Below are 20,798 nucleotides of genomic sequence, written 5' to 3'. Positions count from 1 at the left end.
CCTTCCAAGGGGCCTTTTGCAAACTTCACTGTTGAATCCTTCACTTCAAATGGAGCACTCTGTGGTGTTCAAAGGTTTCATGTGTCCCCCTGCCCAAGTAGTTCAGCTCACAGATTGAGAACTAAAAAGGTGCATCGAATGATGTATGTCTTACTAGGGGTAATTCTAACAGTGGGGGCCTTGTCCTTTGGATATGTTTACCTAAGATACCGAAGGAAAGATGAGCTTTCTAGTGGAGCAAATTTACCCTTAGTTGCAATGGCAGAAAGAATTTCATATTTTGAGCTCCTAAAAGCAGCTAATGGGTACAATGAAAGCAATTTGTTGGGGACTGGAAGCTTTGGATCTGTTTATAAAGGGGTTCTTGAATTCTCCTTGAATTTGTAAATTAAAAACTTTTACGGCCACAACCCTTCCATCTTCAAGAACCCCTTTATAAACAGATCCAAAGCTTCCAGTCCCCAACAAATTGCACCAGAACACTGGCTACACTTGGCTATCTTGCACCAGGTGAAAGTTTTTCTTAGACACCTTATAAATTACAATCTCCTCAATAGTTATCTGGCAAATTCCTAAGATTAAACATCTGAATAAATGATGAATAGATATTTTCTTGCAGAGTATTGATTGGAAGGATTAGTATCGACAAAATGTGGTATTTATAGTTTTGGAAACATGATGATGGAAGTTTTCACAAGAACAAATCCCAGCAGTGAAATGTTTGGTGAAAACTTGAGCCTGAGGAGCTGGGTTACTGATGCTGTACCTGATAAATTAGCTTGTATTATAGATGCTAATTTGCTAAAGCAAAGTGAAGAGTACTTTCTTGAAAAGCTCAACTGCATATCTCAAATCATGACAGTGGCTCTGGATTGCACTAGTGATTCTCCAAGGGACAGAAGCAACATACAAGATGTTCTTGTTGTACTGAAAAAATATAGCTTCAATACAGTCCCCAGTATTCAAGGACTTAAAGGTGCGTGTTCTCTCTGAAACTTATAGATTGTAAGCTTCTACTTAATTATCTAATTGGGTAACAGTTTCGTTGTGTTGTTGTATCTGGCAGGGCTTGGAAGAATCCCACCCAGAACTAGTTATGTCCTTTTATCAGTCACTTGGTGTTCTGTTTGTGTGGTTCAAGCTTCAAAATTTTGGCCCAATCTTTTTGTGTTTTCCGAACTTTTTATAACATCACCAGAACAATCGTGAGGGTTTTTGGATTTTTGTTGAAATTTGGAGATGACTTTAGTAAGTTACGATGTTCTTGAAGTATCTATCCTTTGAAACGACAAAAAGTAATTAAAATCTTAAAAGTGTATTTCAGGAGTTTGTATAAAATTTTATCATAACTTACTTTAGAATTTTTATAAAAATTTTTGCATATTTAATAGTTTTTAGTAGGTGGTTGTAAAACTCCTTCACTCTCACACCCTTCCCCAGCCGCCACCACCCCCTCTTCCTTTCTCCTCCCTCCTTCACTCACCTTCCCCGCTGCTTGCCTCTCCCCTCATCCCCCCTTCACCCTACCATATCCCTTCCCTTTTCTCCTCTCTCTCTCCCAGCCACCATTACCACCTCAACCATTCTCTTCTCCTCCCTCCCTCTCCCACCTTTCCCTCTGCCCCTCTCCTCCCTATTTCCCCCTTCACCCGCCAGTGCCACCCATCTTCCCCTCTCTCCTCTCTCTCCCTCAACTGCCACCCCTTCCCTCCCCTTCTTTTTTCTCCTTTCTCACTCCTACTCTTCCTCCCTCTTCTCATTTTCCCTTATCGGGCGAGGGAGGGGGGTGGAGGTCATGGCAAAGGGAAGGAAGGAAGAAGAATGAAAGGGAGGGGAAGAGAGGAACAGGGGAGGAAGGAAAAAGGGAGAGACATAAGAGGGAGACGGTGGCATGTGGAGGCAGAGAGGGGAATGGGAGGAGGGAGAGCGGCAGTGGTGGCAATGATGGTTAGGGATGTGGCAGTGGTGGCAGTTGTAGGGAACGGTGGCAGTGGAATGGTGTGAGTGTGTGTGCGCATTTTTCCTTATTAGAATTTTCCTAAAACTTATGGGTGTCCTATAGCTAAAATTGGAAAAAAAAAAATTTTTATTTAAAACAAACAAACAAAAAAATAAGGGTCCCAAACAAACCCATGATTAATGGAAAAAACAGCCATTGGAAGTGGACACAAGTATAAAACCTCTAGTTTACTTTACTCGTCGGATAAAGCTCTTCCATTGCCGATAAGGAGAAACAAAATCACCGGAATTGGCCTAATGACCAGGGAAGGCTCGTAGCATTTTTCTTGTTGTCAAGTTTAAACTTTAAAGTTCCAATTTTCGGTCGGGCAGTTGAGAGTGAAAAGATATGGGGAGGGGTGGGAGGTAAAAAAAAGGAGAAACGACATAAAGAAATTGATGCGAGACGCTACAGGACAAATGTTAGCCATCAACAATAATCGTTTGCCAATCAGATTGGACCTCAAGTTTTCTTCTAGTAAATAGCTAGTTAAAGTGGGCCCTCAAGAGCTGCCCAAGTCTCCGTTTACTTGTTAAGCAGGAATATTTAGTTTCAATGAAGAATTGCATACTCGATACACTGTTGAAAGACCACAATTCAAAATCTTTGCTTATATGTTTTTGTCAAGGAGGATGCTGGTCTTAAACTCCCTATAAATGATAATTGCATTGCATCCAGCATTAAGGTACTCAATCTCTGAGACAAGTAAAACCAATCGTGGAAGCAATGGATTTCCGTTGCATGGCAGCAATCAAGCGAAACCATTTTGGTGCACATCCCATTCATCTCAGCACGTCCAAATCAAAGTTGGTAAATCAAGTACCCTTCTGGAGTTGGTTATTGTCAATGTTGTTGAAGGCACGATTCTTTTCTATTGCATCATCTACTTCTACCAGGTGTTCATGAAGTCGCTGTAATGACAATAATATAGTGGCTGAGATGAAACAACAACAGACTGTAGAAGTCATAGTTGTTTTCTTGCCATGACTATTCTTGGTCTCCCATTTGTGTAAGCCTGAAAAAGAAAATGGCAAACCAAAGCTGAACAAGGGGACATGATTACATTACCTAACCGTTGTTAAAAGGAACCACAGGCAATAATTTGTAAGGTTTCAATTCAACCCAGAAACTGGTACATCTATACAAATGACATTTGGTGGTAGAAGGAAAAAGTGAAAGAATGAGATTTTCATTCTGTAAAACCCACGATTTTTGGGCTCATGTTATCTTGCCCAATTAAATTAAATGGTAATTTACTCATGGTAAAAGCAAAACTAATTGCAAGTTAGGTTAAAAGGTTAATTAAGGGATAGGATGAGATAAGAAAGAGTAAAAGTTTACAACAGTTAAAACCCCTATCTAAACCACCTACCAGCACTACAAGAAAATTGTTCATCAGTGACAACACAAAGTCATCACAGAACATACAAATATCGTCACAAATACCTTTTATTGACGACTTTTTGATTGTCACAAAGTCGTCACTAAATCCCTGTCGGTAAAAGTAAACAGTGACGACCTAACATGTCGTCACTAAATAGTTCTCATTAGTGACGACTTTAAGTAGAGCATTTTTGACAAAAGATCAAGTCGTCAATAAAACACTTCCGGATTGTCGTCACTAATGACAACTATTTAGTGATGACCTGAAATGTCGTCACTAAATAGTTGTCATTAGTGACAACAATCCGGAAGTGTTTTATTGACGAATTGACCTTTTGTCAAAAATGTTCTACTTAAGGTCGTCACTAAAAAGCACCGAAAGCCATTGTATATAACTATTTTATTGACAACAATTGTCGTCACAAATGTAGCTTAGATTTAGTGACAGTCTCTGTTGTGATAAGGAGTTTTTATTTTCTATTTTGGGACAACTTTTTTTTGTCATTAGATAATTTCTCAATAGCTTAATAGTCATAATTTGGCCTGTAATCATTGCTAAATCATTGATTTTAAACAAACAATACAAATAAACATGAATGATTGATAACCAAAAGTATTTGCATTAGATTACATGGTAATAATATAGCATTCTCAAATGCCAAATTCAAGTGTACATTACCCAACTAATGCCTACAAAAATAACATTTGTCCAAAATATCACTTGTACATAAGGTACATTTACAAAAGCAATCACAGTTTAAGAAATTGAAGAACATCTAAATGAACCACTCCATGAGCAAAAGGCAATTTTGTCTTCAATATTCTTCAACCATAACCATAGATATCTTCCAAAAGCTAGTATGAATAGCATTTATCTGTCATAAAAGAGTAAAAGGAGTAGGTAAGAGGAGGAGTACAATAATAAAGAACAAGTAATGAGACTTAAATTATTAAAACAAAAATTACAATTCATTAAGAACCTCATATAATTTGGGCCCACATATTACAACACCAGCAAGAAGTTAGAAATCACAGTCCAATCTATACAAATACAACACTGCATAAGGTTAACTAAAGAGCTCTCTAAAACAGTTTTTTTTTTATTTTCTATCTTCTTCTTTAAATAGCTCAACTTATTGAACAATTAAATTGGACTCCCATAGTAATTATTGTTTAATCTTTATGTTTTTGGTTGTTTATATATTAAAACACAGAAAGCAACTTATTGTACGAGGTGTGAATACAGGAGGTACTAGCCCTCTTTGATTTTAGGAGTTTATGCTTCATAAATCATGAAGGAAACGATGCCTCTGTAGGATTAAACTGTGCAAAGAGAATGAGCTTTTTGCCTCACAATGTGAAAGTGAAGACCATCTAAACAGGTGAAACCAATCAAAGTTCACAAACGCCCCCTTTGCATTATATTCATTTCTTTCAAGTCACTACATAGGCAAAAAGAAGATTGCTATCCATGCATGGTCTGTCGCTTGTACTTGGAAATAATATACTATTGCAGATGAACAATCAGATTTTTACCTCTCTATTGATAAACTAACAGCACTATATACATGATACCTAGATATTTCCCAAAGAATAAGTTCAGATAACAATGATGCATAACATCAGCTCCAAAAAATATTATTACACAACCATCAACCCCATAACCATAACCATAAACATAAACTACACAACCATAACAAAAAATAGTCGACAATGATGGATAACATCAGCCCCAAAAAATGTTATTACCAGCTATTACCAAAAAATAGTCCACAATGACCACAAGTTACCAAAAACTACACATCAGCCATAACCATAACCATAAACTACACAACCATAACAAAAAACAGTCCACAATGATGCATAACATCAGCCCCAAAAAATGCTATTACCAGCTATTACCAAAAAACAGTCCACAGTGACCACAAGTTACAAAAACTATAGATCAGCCATAACCATAAGCATAAACTACACAACTATAAACTACACAAATATATATATATTTTGGGGTGGGTCAAGTCCAAATACGATAATGTAGAAAGGATCAAAGCTGGCTAGGAAGTCCGTTGGTTACAGTGGGTCTAATCTACTAATTCCCATGATTTGACTCAATGGTCACATTTTTCTTGCCGTGGGTCATTTTCTTCTAAGTCTGATCCACAAACACAATAATAATAATATACTTTGCGGAGATATAGAACAAATTGAACAACTTTCCAATTTGGACAGAAATTATATATATAGTTCCTTGCAGGTTAGGTACATGATTTTATGTATGATTTTCGCATCCTCAGCTGAAAATTGTCTAAGGCTATAAAGTGTAAATTTTTCTAGAAATATAATTTGGGGTCAAAGAAACGATGAGCTAGCATGAATATTGGAAGCCCTCAACGTTCAAAAGAATCTTCCATCATGGAATGCAACTACTCTCAACCCATATGGCTCAAGACTTGTAAAAGAATTCTTTATAATTAAGTTGACTGTACAGAGCGGAACGAAGGACTTAAACATACGCTCTGTTTTTCTTCCAGAAACGGGAAATGTGATACAATTTAGTAGCATTTTTGCTGTTTTCAGCTTCAAAAGCCTGCTAACTTTTCCAGCATCTTCGCATATTTATGCCAAACAGCGTGCTGCATTCAAAGATCTCTTGTACATTTCAACTAAAACTTTCCTTGTCATATTAGATTTTCATTTACTACTAGTTTGCGTGCTCTTTCCACAGGATATTTCAAAATTGATAGGATTTTTTAAATGATCGACAAGAATTGATAGTTCAGGAAAAATGACATAATAGTGGATATCAAAAGTTAGGGACATGTTAATGGCACTCTCTTATTTTATGAAATTATAATCAAAATGAAGAGTGAAGATCTTTTTATCCTGTTACATAATAAAAAAAACAAAAAGCTTGACAGGAGTGTTTTTAATATTTTCCTTCTGATCCACATCAGAAGGAACTGGAAGCTCCCCTATGCTTCCTCGACATAAATAGAGGGGGCAAAAGAATGGGAAAAAAAAAAGGAGAGAAGAAAATGTAGTAGCATGGCTAACAATTTGACAGACGTTTAAGACTCGAATAGACAGCTTCTCAAACCTGATCGATGCACCAATCAAGCGGACTCCTCTTCGAAATAACGGACATCCAACTCAACGACCAATCACGCTTGCAGAAATGAACTTGAAACAAATCAGCCACAGGTTAGATGAATCGAGTCGAGCGGGGGGAGTTCCGAGTACAACATAGCTATGATAGCATCTAATAATCAAGAGCTGCTAAAAGATTTTTGGCAGAAATTTGCAAAAAATATTGTAGAATATTAGGGATTTGGAAAAATTGGGGAAAATGTATAGGAGAGAGAAAAACGAACCTTTCCAATGAAAACCTTGCCCTTTAATGCTGGACAGCCATGGTGATGCTAGTGAGAAGCCAGAGAAAGGATTGTTGTGTGGGTGAAAGTATCAGGTGCCGTGCGGAAGCTCTGTTTTGTGCTCAGTGCAGAAGCTTGTTTCTTTCAGCCCGGTGAAAGTTTGTGTTGCTCAAGTGTTCCGTTGCTTTAACTCAGACCAAGTGTTCCGTTGCTTTTGTTTTTAGAATGTGTTCCACTACTTTGGTCTTTGCTTTGCTTTGGATATTGTTTTTGTTGCACGGCACTTTCACTATGATTTGATCAAAATTTTGACTTCACTCATTTTCCCTCCATTTGATACCAAAAATCATGTTTTTTTCTGGATTTGTAATATGGTTTGAACCATACATTTTAATGCTATAGTATTATTCTTTATTTTTTAGCAAAAAATAAAAATTTTCATCAACATAGGTGGCAAAATTTGTTAATTTCATATAATTGAAAATGTACTTTTATAATTTGCTAATATTTTATACTAATTTCTTATAATTGCAGCGCTAAAGAACATCATGTAATTGAAAATAATTAAACTCAAATTATATGGTTATAACATAGTTTCAATAAAAATAATCATTTTCCCAACATTTGAGACCAATCGTCATGCTTTTTTTTTATTTTTAATTTAGTTTGAAGCATAGATTTTATTGCTATAGTATTATTCTTTATTTTTTAGTACAAAAACACAAATTTTCATCAATATAGGTGGCAAAATTTGTTAATTACATATAAGTGAAAAAATACTTTTATAATTTGCAAATATTTTAGCCCTGCAATTTTTTATAATTGCAGCACTAAAGTACATCATTAATTGAAAATAACGAAAGTCAAATTCTATGGTTATAACAGACTTTCATTAAAAATAATCAAATGCTATTAATAAGACATTATTGTTAAGTCAAAATCAAAGAAAATTTAGTGATGACATAATGTTATCACTAATTTATTCAAGATTATAATGACAAGAAAAGTCGTCACTAATTAAATTGCTAGTTTTTAATATTGTCAATTGCTAGTTTTTAATACTTTTGTGAATATATTGATAATGGTTGAGAAACTTTTGTTACATTACCGCAAGTGATAAATGTACTTTTGTTCTTTTTCAAACATTTATTTTAATGTTTAATTTTGTTTAAAACTATTGTACTAGTATAGATTTGCAAGACAAAAATTAAGTTCTCAATAGTTAAAAAATTCAATACAGAGACAACACAAAGTAGTAGTTGCAAAATGTGTATAAATTACAGATATTTTAATGTGTATAAATTACAGTTTATTTTAATGTTTAATTTTGTTTGAAACTATTTTACTAGTATACATTTGCAAGACATAGATTTATGGGTAATTTCTTTTTTTTTTTTTGCTTTCACATATTTAATTTATGTCAAATACAAAACCTACCAGTTTCCCTTTCATAAAAATATTAGTGCAACACTTTTTGAATTTTACTTACAAACATTTATGTATTTAACATAAATTAAATGATTCAAAGTGAAATGCCCATAAAGAGCAGAATATTTGTTCATGTAATGGAGGAAACCCATAAAGAGTTGGTACTTTATGGGCCATTTCTTTTTTTTTAAAAAATTTATTTTATGTTGAAAAGATAACCTGCCAGTTTTCGTTTTGTAAGAAATCAGTGTAACACTTTTTGAATTTTACTTACAAACATTTATAAATTTATCATAAATTATATGTTTGAGAGTAAAATGCCCATAAAAAGTTGGTACTTTGAATAGATAATGCTCATTTGCCCATAAACTACACTCCCTGAAGGCTATTTTGTTAATTACTTTGTAGTACTTTGTTATTCCTTTGCTAATACTACTTGGCATGTAGTACAAAGGATAAATCTGGCATAAATTTCTTATTCCATTGATAAAAAGACCTGTCTGCCTTATAACTATTGTAATGAAAGATATATCTTTAGAGTTTATAACAAATTATTACTTAAGTTTGAGAAAATTATAAAATATTTATGCATAGTTTATCAAGATACCATTCGCAATTTCCTAATAAAAAAATAGGGGCTAAATTGTAAAAGCTAGGGTGCCATAATAGAAATAATAAAATTGGTGTATTGCATATGGGGGTTAAATTGCAAAAGTTAGAGTGCCATAGTAGAATTAATGAAATTGGTGAATTACATATCGGGCTAAATTACAAAAGTTAGGGAGTAATAATAGAATTAAAGAAATCGGTGTACTACATATGGGGCTAAATTGTAAAAGTTAAGGTATCATAATGGAATTAATGGAATTTTTTACAACATTTGGGGCTAAATTGCAAAAGTTAGGGTGGCACAGTAGAAATAATGAAAGTGACTTAGAAATAAGTACTTTAAACAGTGACGATCAATTCTTGTTACTAAATCCGAATCGGTAGAGTGACAGTGACGATATTAGAAGTTGTCACTATATAGATCATTTTAGTGACAACTTTTTCAAGGTCGTCACTGAGACTTAGTTGCTTTGAGCAATTATGACAACTTTCCTTGTCGTCACTAAACAACCACGTTTTGTGACGACTTTCGTCGTCACTAAAAAATGTTGTCACTAATGACCATATTTCTTGCAGTGTAGTTTGTGACGAAAATAACGGGTCGTCACTAAACATTTAGTTGCTTTGATGCAATTGTGACAACTTTAGGTGTCGCGACTAAAGAAGCTCCTTTTGTGACGACTTATTGTCATCACTACAAAATGTTGTCACTAATAACCTTTTTTTTTAGTGATCAGTGACGACAACAAAAAGTCGTCCGTAAATAGGCCAAGCAATAGTGATGATGTTCTTAATGTCGTCACTATTGTGTGTTCTAAACACTCCCGCGCTCTTGCTAAATCTTGGCGGGAATTTGCTAGTGACGACTTAGAAATGAGTTGGCTTTTCTAAGAAATGAGTTGGCTCCCATTAGAGGTTTGTGACGAGTTAGAAAGTCGTCAATAAAGGATTCACTTTTGTGACAACTTTTTTTCGTCACAGAGAAAAGTTGTCACTGATGACCAATTTTCTTGTAGTGCAGTGGGTGGTTATTAGGGTTTAGCATACCTATCAGAACAACAAAGAGAAAAAAAAAATAACATCTCTCCTACCCTTCATTATTTGCCTCCCCTAGAGCAAAAACCGTCAGAGAGTAGAGAAAGAGAAGCAGGTGACACCGTCAATCGATTAGACGACTAGGCTCCTAAACCTGTAAGTCCCAAATTCACGTGAAACTTCTTTTTTAAGTTCTATTAGTTGAGTTAATTATTCTAAAGATTTTACGGATATGTATTATGTTATATGTATATAGAGATATATGTTTGTATATGAGATTTAGGAGGATTCGTATCTGAATTAGTATGATTAAGGTATTAAATTTTACTTATGGGATGAATAGGGTTTACCCAAATCTATTGAAAAGTTATTAAAAAAAAAAGATGGGAAGCTGCTGCTGTTCTGTGTCGTTGCTGCTGCCAAGCTTCAGCGATGCAAAAAAAAAAAAAAAGGAGTCAAAGGTCGCCTGAAGTGCGGCGACCTTGGTACGGAGGTCGGCCAACCAATTGAAAAAAAAAAAAGGAAAAGAGGAAGTCGCCAGCGCATGGCTGGCGATAGGAAGCAATTGCCAAAGGATTGGCCTTTTGGCCAATCCGAGAAGACCAAAAAAAAAATTTTGAAGTTAAGAGTTGCGGCGCTGCTTGGCAACGCCAGGTGAAGTAAGAAACAAAAAGGGCCTGGCAGGGATGGCCAAGGAAAAATATATATATAATAATAATAGTAATAATATAATATAATATATATATACACACACACGTTTATATATAATGACGAGTATGTTTGGATTAGAAAGATAGTATGGGCTTAGTGAATATACAGTAAATAAATTTTAGAAATAGCTAGGCCATCTTTATAGTTTATCATGGGTATTAAAATTCAGGACCCAACTTATAGTAGTTGTTAGAATTGAAGATTTAGCCAGACAAAATTATACTTAATTGACTAAGTCTAAGATACTAAAATGGAAGTTGAAAACATCTTAATCTAGCCTTACTAGGTTAATTTAGATAACGTAAGATAAATTCTAAGTTGTTAAACGAGACGCTTAAAATAATAATAAGAATAGTAGTAGTAGTAGTAAATAATAATTATTAGACAATAATAGTAAGGATATTAACAATATGGGCATGGAGGAAATAAATTAAGGATATAAACAAAGATAAAAATATAAATACGAGTGGAATAAACTAAGACAATAATAATTATAATAAGTCAATATATATATGTACATATATACATAAATAATAATAACACCTACACACGCATAAAAGTGGAAATAAAGGAAAAGATAATAGTAACTATTTAACATCTATATAAATGGTAATAAAATAAATTAGCAACGACGATGACGATAATAATAATAATGAATAATTATAAATTATAAGTAAATATAGTAAGATAGTAGTCAAGATAATAAACATGATTATGAATAATTATTTTCTTTTAAATTAAGAAACTTTACAAAAAGGAGAACTTTTCGAATTAAGAAACTTTCTAAAAATAGAAACTTTCCAATTTAGGAAACTTTCAATTTAGGAAAAGGTTGCTAGGGTTCATATAATGGTTTAGACATGAATCTTCGACTCATTTAGAGTTTGTATATTTATGCATCTATAGGAAATAACAACTAATTAGGAAGTTTATGCATTTGATAGGTACGATACAAGGATCTAAGGTAGTTCCACTCGGGCAGCCAAACAGAGGTAGGTGGTACTTATCCTTCTGAGATTTCAAATGTGCAAAGTGAAATTCTTGTTTTCAATCCTATTTTGTTGTGTTGGCTCGAAAGGTGTTTGATTAAATGGTTTGCTTGGATATTTATGAAAGTTATATTTTACTATACAAAAATGGACCATGTGACTTATTTGAAATGTTTTGATATGTTTCTTATATACAAAATGAGCTGAATCTTTTATGAAAGCAAAGATTTATGTATACGGTATATGAAATGAATTTTGACAAGTAAAGCTCAGAGTAGTCATGGAATAGACGGTAGGGGCTATAGTCCTGTCTAATCGCCATGGTAGCCTGGTATAAACCCCAGCCGATTGGTGAGGTCATGGTAGCCTGGTATAAAACCCAACCGATTGACCGATTGATAAAGTCATGGCAGTCTGGTATAAAGTCCAGTCGATTGACAAGGTCATGGTAGCCTGGTAAAAAGCCCAGCCGATTGACCCAAGAATGAAATGAGATCAATCGATAGTCATGAAATCTATTGGTCGCCCACCTAAAAGGGGTCTAATATCTAGGCTGAGTACTTAGTAGCCGGTCATTGCATGTACTTGTTATGAGCTGATCTGACGGAATGATTTATGAACTGATTTGAAATGAGACTTATGAACTGATATGAATTGATTTACGAATAGTTATGAAGAGATTTGCGACTTGAGACGAAATGATTTATGACTTTACGATTTCCCATGTACAACTATCAATAAGATGTTTTTAAATTGCTTGTCATTCTTTACTACTGATTGCTTTATAAATAGTGTTAATTTCAAAAAATTACGGATGTGAATGATATGCAAACGATTTGAGTTGTACTTATATATATATATATGTATCTATAAAATTAAGAGTGCATGGTCCAACAGAGGGGTAAATATTACCTACTGAGCGATGTGTCGCTCAACCCACTTTTTACCATTTTGGCAGATTCTAAAGAGTATGAATTGGTTTACATAGAAGACCCTGAGGATGACTTTTATTAGTTTTAGATGAATAGAGGTTGGTAGGCTGGCTACGTCCAGTTGTCGGTCTTATTTACCTTTGTTTCCACTGTTTCTATTGGAGGATAAATGTACGAACGTCTTGATTATTTGTAGACTTCCTTTTATATGTAATTCGTTCCGCACTTTATTTAGTTAAATTATTTAGTACTGTCAAAGTTAGTTAGTTAATGTAGCCTTGTATTCCTAAGTGGGACTTGGGAGTACGGCGGATGTCATGTGACGGGCACGTGCGGGCTCGGGGCGTGACACATTCTGAAATGCAAAAAAAGTAATATATGATTGCAACAATCTAAAATCAATACATAGTAAGCACAGCCAAAAAGAACTATAAAAAGAGGTCTTTTTGCATATAGCAATTATCATTAGTACTTAAACTTTGGAGAATTGTTGATATTATAATTAGTACTTTTTCTTGTTTATTATTATTATTATTGTTATCATTATTATTATTATTACTATTATTATTTGTAAGCAGAAGGTTTTGAATCAAAAATCTCTTACTTACAATCACTTTTACTATACCACCCAAACCCAACCCTCCCCACCATTATCATTAGTACTTGTTAAGCCTTTATTATGAAATCTTCAATCAATCATTGGATTAAATATAGCATAATAATAAATAGAAAATTTTTTTGCACATATTAAATGTTCAATTTGTAGAGCAAATTTTTCCTCATAAGGCGCATGGCATGAACAAATCTTTTAACGATTTGGTTAACATGATAATTCCTTGATTTAGTCTGTATGTGATACTGATAGGGCATAAATTATAGGATATATACATACGTATATGGTCAATTAATTATGCTCTTCATGTTCAAATTGAGTGGAAAACTGCCTAACTTCGGTGTATGTTGGTTTTTGTAGAAAAGAAGCATGATTAAGGAGAAGTTAAGGTGAAATGCAACAAAAATAAAAAAGATGGAAAATTTGAAGGAACTTTGGCATCGGAGTTGGCGCCGAAGATATCACCGGAGTTTGTTTGACCAAGTGATGAAAATAGGTAATGGGGCAGGGACGGTCCTTGGATGAAAATAGGAAATGGTGCAGTTCACGGCTAAGATTTGGCTAAAAAAATTTGTACGGTCCAAATTTCATCTTATATCTTGATTTTAACAACATGTGTGGGACCTACAAAATTTTGTTCTAATATTTCACGTTGTTGAAAGTAAATTACACCACGTGCAAACAAAGTTACGCGCTGTGCAAAATGCACATAACTACCACATGCAACCATTCCTGTTCGTGATCCATGAAAATAAGTCCGGTGCCAGAGTTAGCGCCAAAGTTCATCAAGTCTGCACGCATGCTCATTTTTTTTTCATATCTAAGAAACCTGTTCCTTTTCGGATTTAACTGAGACTTTTAAAAACTATAAATAGGAGATAGTTAGGATATTTTAAGGTTAGAAGAACACATTAGGCTAGCATTAGTTTTTCACAAACAAATCATTCTTAGAAGATCAAGAACGGGATCAAGGCATGAAATCAAAAAGAGTTCAAGATGGAGATAGTAGCAGGGAAAATTGGGAAGCTTTCTCTACTTTTATCTTCATAATTGTATTTACTCTTTGAATTTTTTGATTTATCAATGATTATGTTGAACTAATTCCATTCTAGGGCTAGGGTCTTGTGAAGGAGATTTGATTATTTACCCTAGTTAAATTCTTAACTTTTGTCTTGATTTATCCATTTTGATTTAATTATATGTTTGTGCTTGACCACCATAAACATGCTTTTATGATTTGTATTGAATTAAAAAGGGATATACAACAGTACAGACTAATTACGAGAGTAGGTTATGATTTGTATGACGTAATTAAATCACCTAAAATCTTAAAAGGTATTATCTCAAGAGAGATGTGAGATTTAGTTAGGCATAATTTAGATGCATCGAAAGATAATCTAAATTACCTTTGCATGATAAGTTCTTGGTTTTTAAAACAATAACTGGAAAAATAATTCAAACATTGGATCAAAAATCTAAGGGTAAATTCCATTTTGTCCCCTCAAACTATACCCAAAATCTCACTTCAGTCCCTAAACTTCAAAATGGGACATTTAAATCCTTAGACTATATAATCTGTCCCACTTTACTCCAAAATTTGACGGAATGCACAAAATCTAACAGAATAGTTGCCAATTCTGTTAGTTATTATTATAATTTAATTAACCAAATCTAAGAGGGATATAAATGTAATTTCATGAAATCCAAAGCTTTTGAGACACTCCAAATCTTTAAAAATTATTCACCCACCTACTTTCTCTTCCTCCCTATCTCCTCCTTCATCCCAGCCACACACCGCCCATGCCACCCATTACCACCGTTTGCTGCTAGAAGCTCTGTTCCTGCCTTGACTCGCAACCTTCCATTTGTTAATTCTGGTAACATAATCACAAAAAAAATTTAAATATCAGAAACCAAATCAAAATCAACAAAATTTTACAACAGAAAAAAAAAGAAAGAAGAAATTCAAAGAACGTGCTTGGTATGAACAATTCCGGAGGGTATGACATTTTTGGGATCATTGTTAACAAGCTACAAGGTTTAGGACATGCAACTCCGTTTGGACAACCTGCAGCCGTAGACAATCTGAATCTCCTCCAACTCCAACATAATTACTCATTCCCAAATCCAATCTGAATCTCATCAAGACTACCTTCTGCTGCTGTTTTGGATATGAACTATTCATCTTTTCCCCGTAGTTCTTCACAGACACCATAGTCGCCGGCGCAACTTTTCCCCCCGCCGCCTTTGGAATTTCCAGTGCAACTTTTCCCGCAGCCGACTTAGGAATTTTCGGTGCAACCCCTGACAACTTTTCAATTTTCTTGATATTTCCCTCTCTTTTCCTGGCGTTTTTACTTTCTGAGTGAGATAAAAAGATGAAACTGTCCTTCCCGTTGCTATTGCTCCGATGAAGAAGGTTCTGAAGCCTCCACCGCTTAGACGAACACGAACCGGTGGAACTACTCTTCTTGCACCTCCCTTCCTCCGCTGCGGCCGCTGCCGTTGCCATTTTCAGGTTCCACATGCAGTAACTATCAGGCTGAACTCCGTCGAGCTCGTCAACTTCCGAGGATGAACACGACGACAAAGGGTCTCTATCTTCTATAAAAAGGTTTCTCAACGGCAACCTCCTTGCCGCCGTTGCCGGAGGCCGTAGAACTTCCTTAGGAGGCTTCTGATGAGTAAAACCCACCTCCTCTTTCTCGTCCTCAGCGCCGTCTAACAACAAATCCTGATTAAAAAGCGGAAAACAAGGCCGGATTTGTCCGTTATAGAAAATTTCATCCGCCGGAGTCGGGGACGAAATGAAATCCCGGCCAACAACAGAAAACTCAAATTCTTCTTCATCCTCTTCCTCATCATCATCCTTGTCCTCCTCATCTTCGCCACCATTCTTATCAGTATTTTTTCCCTCATCAATCATAAGTTTTATGCGAAAATGGAACCCATTTTCGCATAAACTTTCCTCATAATCTGTAAGAAATGAATCAGCACCACCATAATCTTCGCCATCGCCGTCATAATCATGGTTTTCGGCGCGGAATTCTTCCACGACTCGAGCAGCAATTTCTGCAAGTCGGCTAGAAGAGTGGCTGGTGAAACTAGGAGCTGGAGAAAGTGAGATAACTCGGTTGGGCTGCATTTTTTTTTTAAAACTGTTCAGAATTTATATTGGGTCTCATGAAATTACATTTATATCCCTCTTAGATTTGGTTAAATTAAATTATAATAATAACTAACAGAATTGTCAACTATTCTGTTAGGTTTTGTGCATTCCGTCAAAATTTGGAGTAAAGTGGGACGGATTATATAGTTTAAGGATTTAAATGTCCCATTTTGAAGTTTAGGGACTGAAGTGAGATTTTGGGTATAGTTCGAGGGGACAAAATGGAATTTACCCAAAATCTAAAGCTCTAATCTTTTGCCTATTGTTTTCTTACCACTACTTTTATTTGATTTGATCATTATTTTATTTCTTAGTTTGAAATTACAACCCCTTTGAATTTAAATTTCTCCATTTGTTAGAATAATTAAAGTAGAATATTGATTCGTCCCTGTGGATTCGATCCCTAGAATACTCTAGGTGAATTATTACTACGATTAACCCTGTGCACTTGCAGGAATTTGCCGAGCAAGTTTTTGGCGCTGTTGATGGGAACGATGCTTATTTTTTTCACTTTAGTTATTTTATTTTATTGATTACCTTATTTTCAGTTTTTTGCTTTCATTTTTTATTCTCTTGCTTAGGTACTTGGTTTATGACCCGATCTTATAATGGCGGATTGGAATTTGACTCGAAAATTGGAAAGACTGCGAGAGAGTTGAAAAAGCAAATAAGTTGTGAAAATGAGCTTTACAACAATCTTCATTTGGATTCCATATTGCCTTGGAAATAGCTGAATCTAGTCAAACTTTGATCTAATCGAACCGAGCCTCAACTTGGTTTTACGGAGCTCAAACTCAAGCTCGAACTCAACGAGCTCAAAATGTAAAGCTTAAGTTTAAAAAAATAAAAAAAATAATTATTTTTATTTTTAAAAAATGAGTAAAAAATAATTTTTCTTAACAAATAATAAAATATTAAGGATATATATATATGTAATTTTACTATTAAAATAATATATATATATATAATCGAGCCAGCTTGAGAGCTAACGAGCTGAATATCTTTAAACTCAAGTTCAGCTTAGTCAACTCGAGCTCGAGTCGAGCTCAAACTCGAGCTGGTTGCGATCGGCTCGCGAGCAGTTCAATTCATTTGTAACCCTAGTTGAATCGAGTAGTTCAGATGAGTCTAAAATGATAGACGAGAATAGAAGCAATGGCAATAACCAACAACAAGTAGTACAACCTCCTGCACAACTTCATTTGAGGGACATCCAATGCCCCATTATTGCGGCTTCTTCTCATTGCATTCGATTAAGTGATAAGGTAAGGAACAATGAGTTGAAGACCAAGCATTTTAACATGCTTTAATCTTTTAATGGTCTAGCTAGTGAAGATCCTCTCTCATTCATTCGTGAATTTTATTCCATCGTTCAAACTTTTCTTTGGAATAGGGTTTCAGAGGATGATCTAAGGATGAGGTGCTTCCTTTATTGTCTCAAGGATCGTGTGAAGTCTTGACTTCTTAATTTACCTGAAGGATCTTTAAGAACATAAGAAGATGTGTACAATATCTTCATGACTAAGTACTACTCATCTCAAAAGACCATTGATTTGAGAAACAAAATTTGTACTTTTTCTCAGATGGAAGGAGAGCCAATTCATGAAGCATGGGAGCAATTCAAGTTACTACTCCTCTCAATGTCCCTACCACCAATAGTCTTTGGCATTGCAAGTGCAATGTTTCTATGATGGGTTAATACTAACAACCCAGAATATGGTGGATATAGCAGCTAGAACTTACTCTGGCGATAAGACTCCGAAGTATTGGGTAGGCTTTTACGAGTTGTTATCTAGCAACTCGTGGCAAAAGCTATCCAATGCAAGAGAGTAGGAGTCATGAAGTCAGTGTTGCAAAAGATTTGGGTTCATAGGTTGTTGAGTTGAGTAATGCAACAAATACAACTACTTCTAAATTGGAAAGCTCAACCTCAAGAATCATGTTCATGTTGTCACATGTATAGGCATACTGCTGTAGGTTGGTATAATAGAGAGCCTCCCTCGCTTCAATGGTCCATCGCTTAGATGCTCTATGTGCAGTTGTTGTGTAATTCTTCTTTTGCACATTGCTTAGATGCTCTATGTGCATGTTCATAGTTTTTTTTCTATGCTCTTTACCTGCTTCCTGGATGGGAAATAAGTAGTATAGTTAATTGTTTTATCATTGGCAAATTTATTTAAAATTTTGTTCATCAATAATAGGAACAAAATGTACCATGCAATATGGGCTCTGCATGAAACAAATAGCTTCGTCTTATATGTGCATGTATATGTATTCGTTGAGAAAACGAAAATAATAGTTATTAGATTAAAGTTAGGTGGCTTTCTGGTTTTAGTTATATCTATGTATTTCATTTTTAACACTAAATTATTTTTAGCGGGTTCTGTATTGTGTTCATCCTCTTGTTCTTATTAAGCTTGTTGATTTGCACATGTATTGCACTTTATTTTATTCTATTTTTATTCAGTTGCATTCTTAGTTGTATCTACTGATAATTGTTTAACATTTTCCTTTACTTTAAACATTTATGTAGTACATATGTTGCTGATTCTGTGATGACTTGTACAATCCCTTATATTTTTCTTAAAATTTCCTTTTATTTGGAAATTATTACTGTATAATGGCCTTACTACCAAATCACCCCACAATAAGTGCAAATGAACATAAAATTAAGGGTTTTCCCTTCCATTTTCAAGTTAGCATGAATTAGGGTTTTTACGCCTATCCGTATTGTGACTATCCAGTACGGAGGGTGGATCAAATTGGGTGATTAAGAGTAAGGTTTAGATGATATTAAGTGTGTGATTAGAAGTGATAATAATAATGTAGTGAATTAAAAGTTAAAACTCTAGTATACGCGATTTAAGGAAAATCGGCTCGAACCGACGGGTATCGTTCGCTACCGATTGGCTACCGATTGAACATACCATTTGACCATCATTTTATCAAGTTAATCTCATTGTTATTAGAGCCTAAATATCAGCCCTAAATCTGATCAAGGTGGCCAAAATTTTTGACTTCAAGAACCAAGAGAAAAGAAAAAAATTGAGATGGAAATTGGTGGTGACAAGTGGCATCAATCCATGCATCTTTGACCCAAATAAGGACTAAGCCTTATAACCTTCTTGGACTTCATTTTCCCTTCATTTTTCATTCCTCTTGGCCGAACCTAGGAGAGAAAAAAAGGGAGAAGAGAACTTCAATCCATCTTGGATTTTGCTTGATTGAGTGAGAAAACAAGAAAACTAAACCGATTAACTTGCAAATTGAGAGCTTGGGAAGCTTAGAGAGCTAAATTTCACAGGGAAAGGTGAAGGATGACTCTTGCAAGCCCTTTTATTGAGGTATTATGGCTGGCCATCCTTTCCTTTTCCCTTACTCTTGTTTGAGTTATGTAGTAACTTGAATTCATGCTTGGTGATACCTAATCTAAGTGATTTTGATGATCGTAGTGATGAATTTTGAGTTAGGGTTTTGAATGGTTCACTTGTAATTCTTGTTGTTTGGATGGTATATGGTATATGTAGGCTTGTCTAGGAGGTAGTAGTAGTGGTTTTAAGCTGGAAATGTGAAGTTACACCTTGAATACCTAAAATTCCAGAATTGAGATTCTTCATTGCTCTGTTCTTCCCGGTTCTGTTTGACCATGATGGAGGCCGAATTAGGTTTAGTATAAAATAAGAAAGTTGTATAGAATGTTGTTTTATAGCTTCCTATAAAATTTCAGCTCAATCTGGGCACTGTAGAACATAAAAAGACAAAAATACCCCTGACTGCCATCGGTAGAGCTCTATGGACAGTGTTGACATTTCACCAATCTGACCGCATCTGTTCATCCTGATCTGTACTGAATTAGCATTTGACCAAAACATGGAAGTTGTAGTGCTATGTTCTAGCTTTCCAATGCCCCTAAAAACATCTCAAATCAGACTTCAGTAGCCTGAGTTATTGTCATTTGAACATAGTGCGGTCAACTAGCCTATTGGTGAGATTCTGGTTCTGTAATTTGAAACTTTGACCCGGATACACTATGAACCGGGTTAAGTAGTCTTCATCAAAGTTGTAGCCCCCTGTCTTAGCTTCGAAATGGTATAAATTTCACCCCAATCTGATAATCATAGCTTCTGTTGTGACCGTTACGCTAAGAGACGTCGAACCTGTCTTTTTACGTTTTGCTTTAACCCTTATTTCCGGTCATTTCTGTAGCAAGGTTTTGTAACTGTATGACGTTAAGCCTATTGAATGGCTATTGTAATGAGACTATTTATGTGTGATTTTGGGGCTGATTGAGAAAAAGAATGAACTCATAAATGGCTGGAAAATAGGTAAATACAAAGGGCGTGCTGCTCAAATTTACGCTCGAGGGCTAGGTAAATATACTTACGACTTGAGTACGACTTGAGAGCGAATACCACGTGAACCATCTAAGCTATTGCGTCTTCTTTTATCGAGGTATATAAGTTAGAATTTGGCCGAACTTGTACCCTTGGGAAATGAAATAACAACTACTAAAAATACGTCTTCCTCGTTCTTTCGACTCAAATGGTATTTCCAAGTAT

The 20,798-nt window shown here is 35.0% G+C and overlaps 2 long non-coding RNA genes and 1 other non-coding gene across 3 annotated transcripts; 1 reads left to right on the top strand and 2 right to left on the bottom strand.

Annotated features, from left to right (window-relative positions):
• The first annotated feature begins 460 nt into the window (after positions 1–460).
• Positions 461–1,220, top strand: LOC140006394 (uncharacterized). Its single transcript, XR_011813991.1, has 3 exons — positions 461–510; positions 620–976; positions 1,067–1,220. It is a non-coding gene; the product is annotated as an uncharacterized lncRNA (long non-coding RNA).
• Positions 1,221–6,510: 5,290 nt separating this feature from the next.
• Positions 6,511–6,820, bottom strand: LOC140006392 (uncharacterized). The gene is made up of 2 exons (XR_011813990.1): positions 6,754–6,820; positions 6,511–6,562 (listed from the first exon to the last, which is right to left on the bottom strand). It is a non-coding gene; the product is annotated as an uncharacterized lncRNA (long non-coding RNA).
• A 10,969-nt stretch (positions 6,821–17,789) lies between these two features.
• On the bottom strand, positions 17,790–17,897 carry LOC113743865 (small nucleolar RNA R71). The gene has a single exon (XR_003461224.1). It is a non-coding gene; the product is annotated as a small nucleolar RNA R71 (small nucleolar RNA).
• Positions 17,898–20,798: the final 2,901 nt, after the last annotated feature.

This window comes from Coffea arabica, chromosome 1c, assembly GCF_036785885.1.
Source record: "Coffea arabica cultivar ET-39 chromosome 1c, Coffea Arabica ET-39 HiFi, whole genome shotgun sequence".
Taxonomy (NCBI): domain Eukaryota; kingdom Viridiplantae; phylum Streptophyta; class Magnoliopsida; order Gentianales; family Rubiaceae; genus Coffea; species Coffea arabica.
The sequence above is the reverse complement of the archived record's forward strand: the minus strand, read 5'-3'. Positions and strand labels throughout refer to the sequence as shown.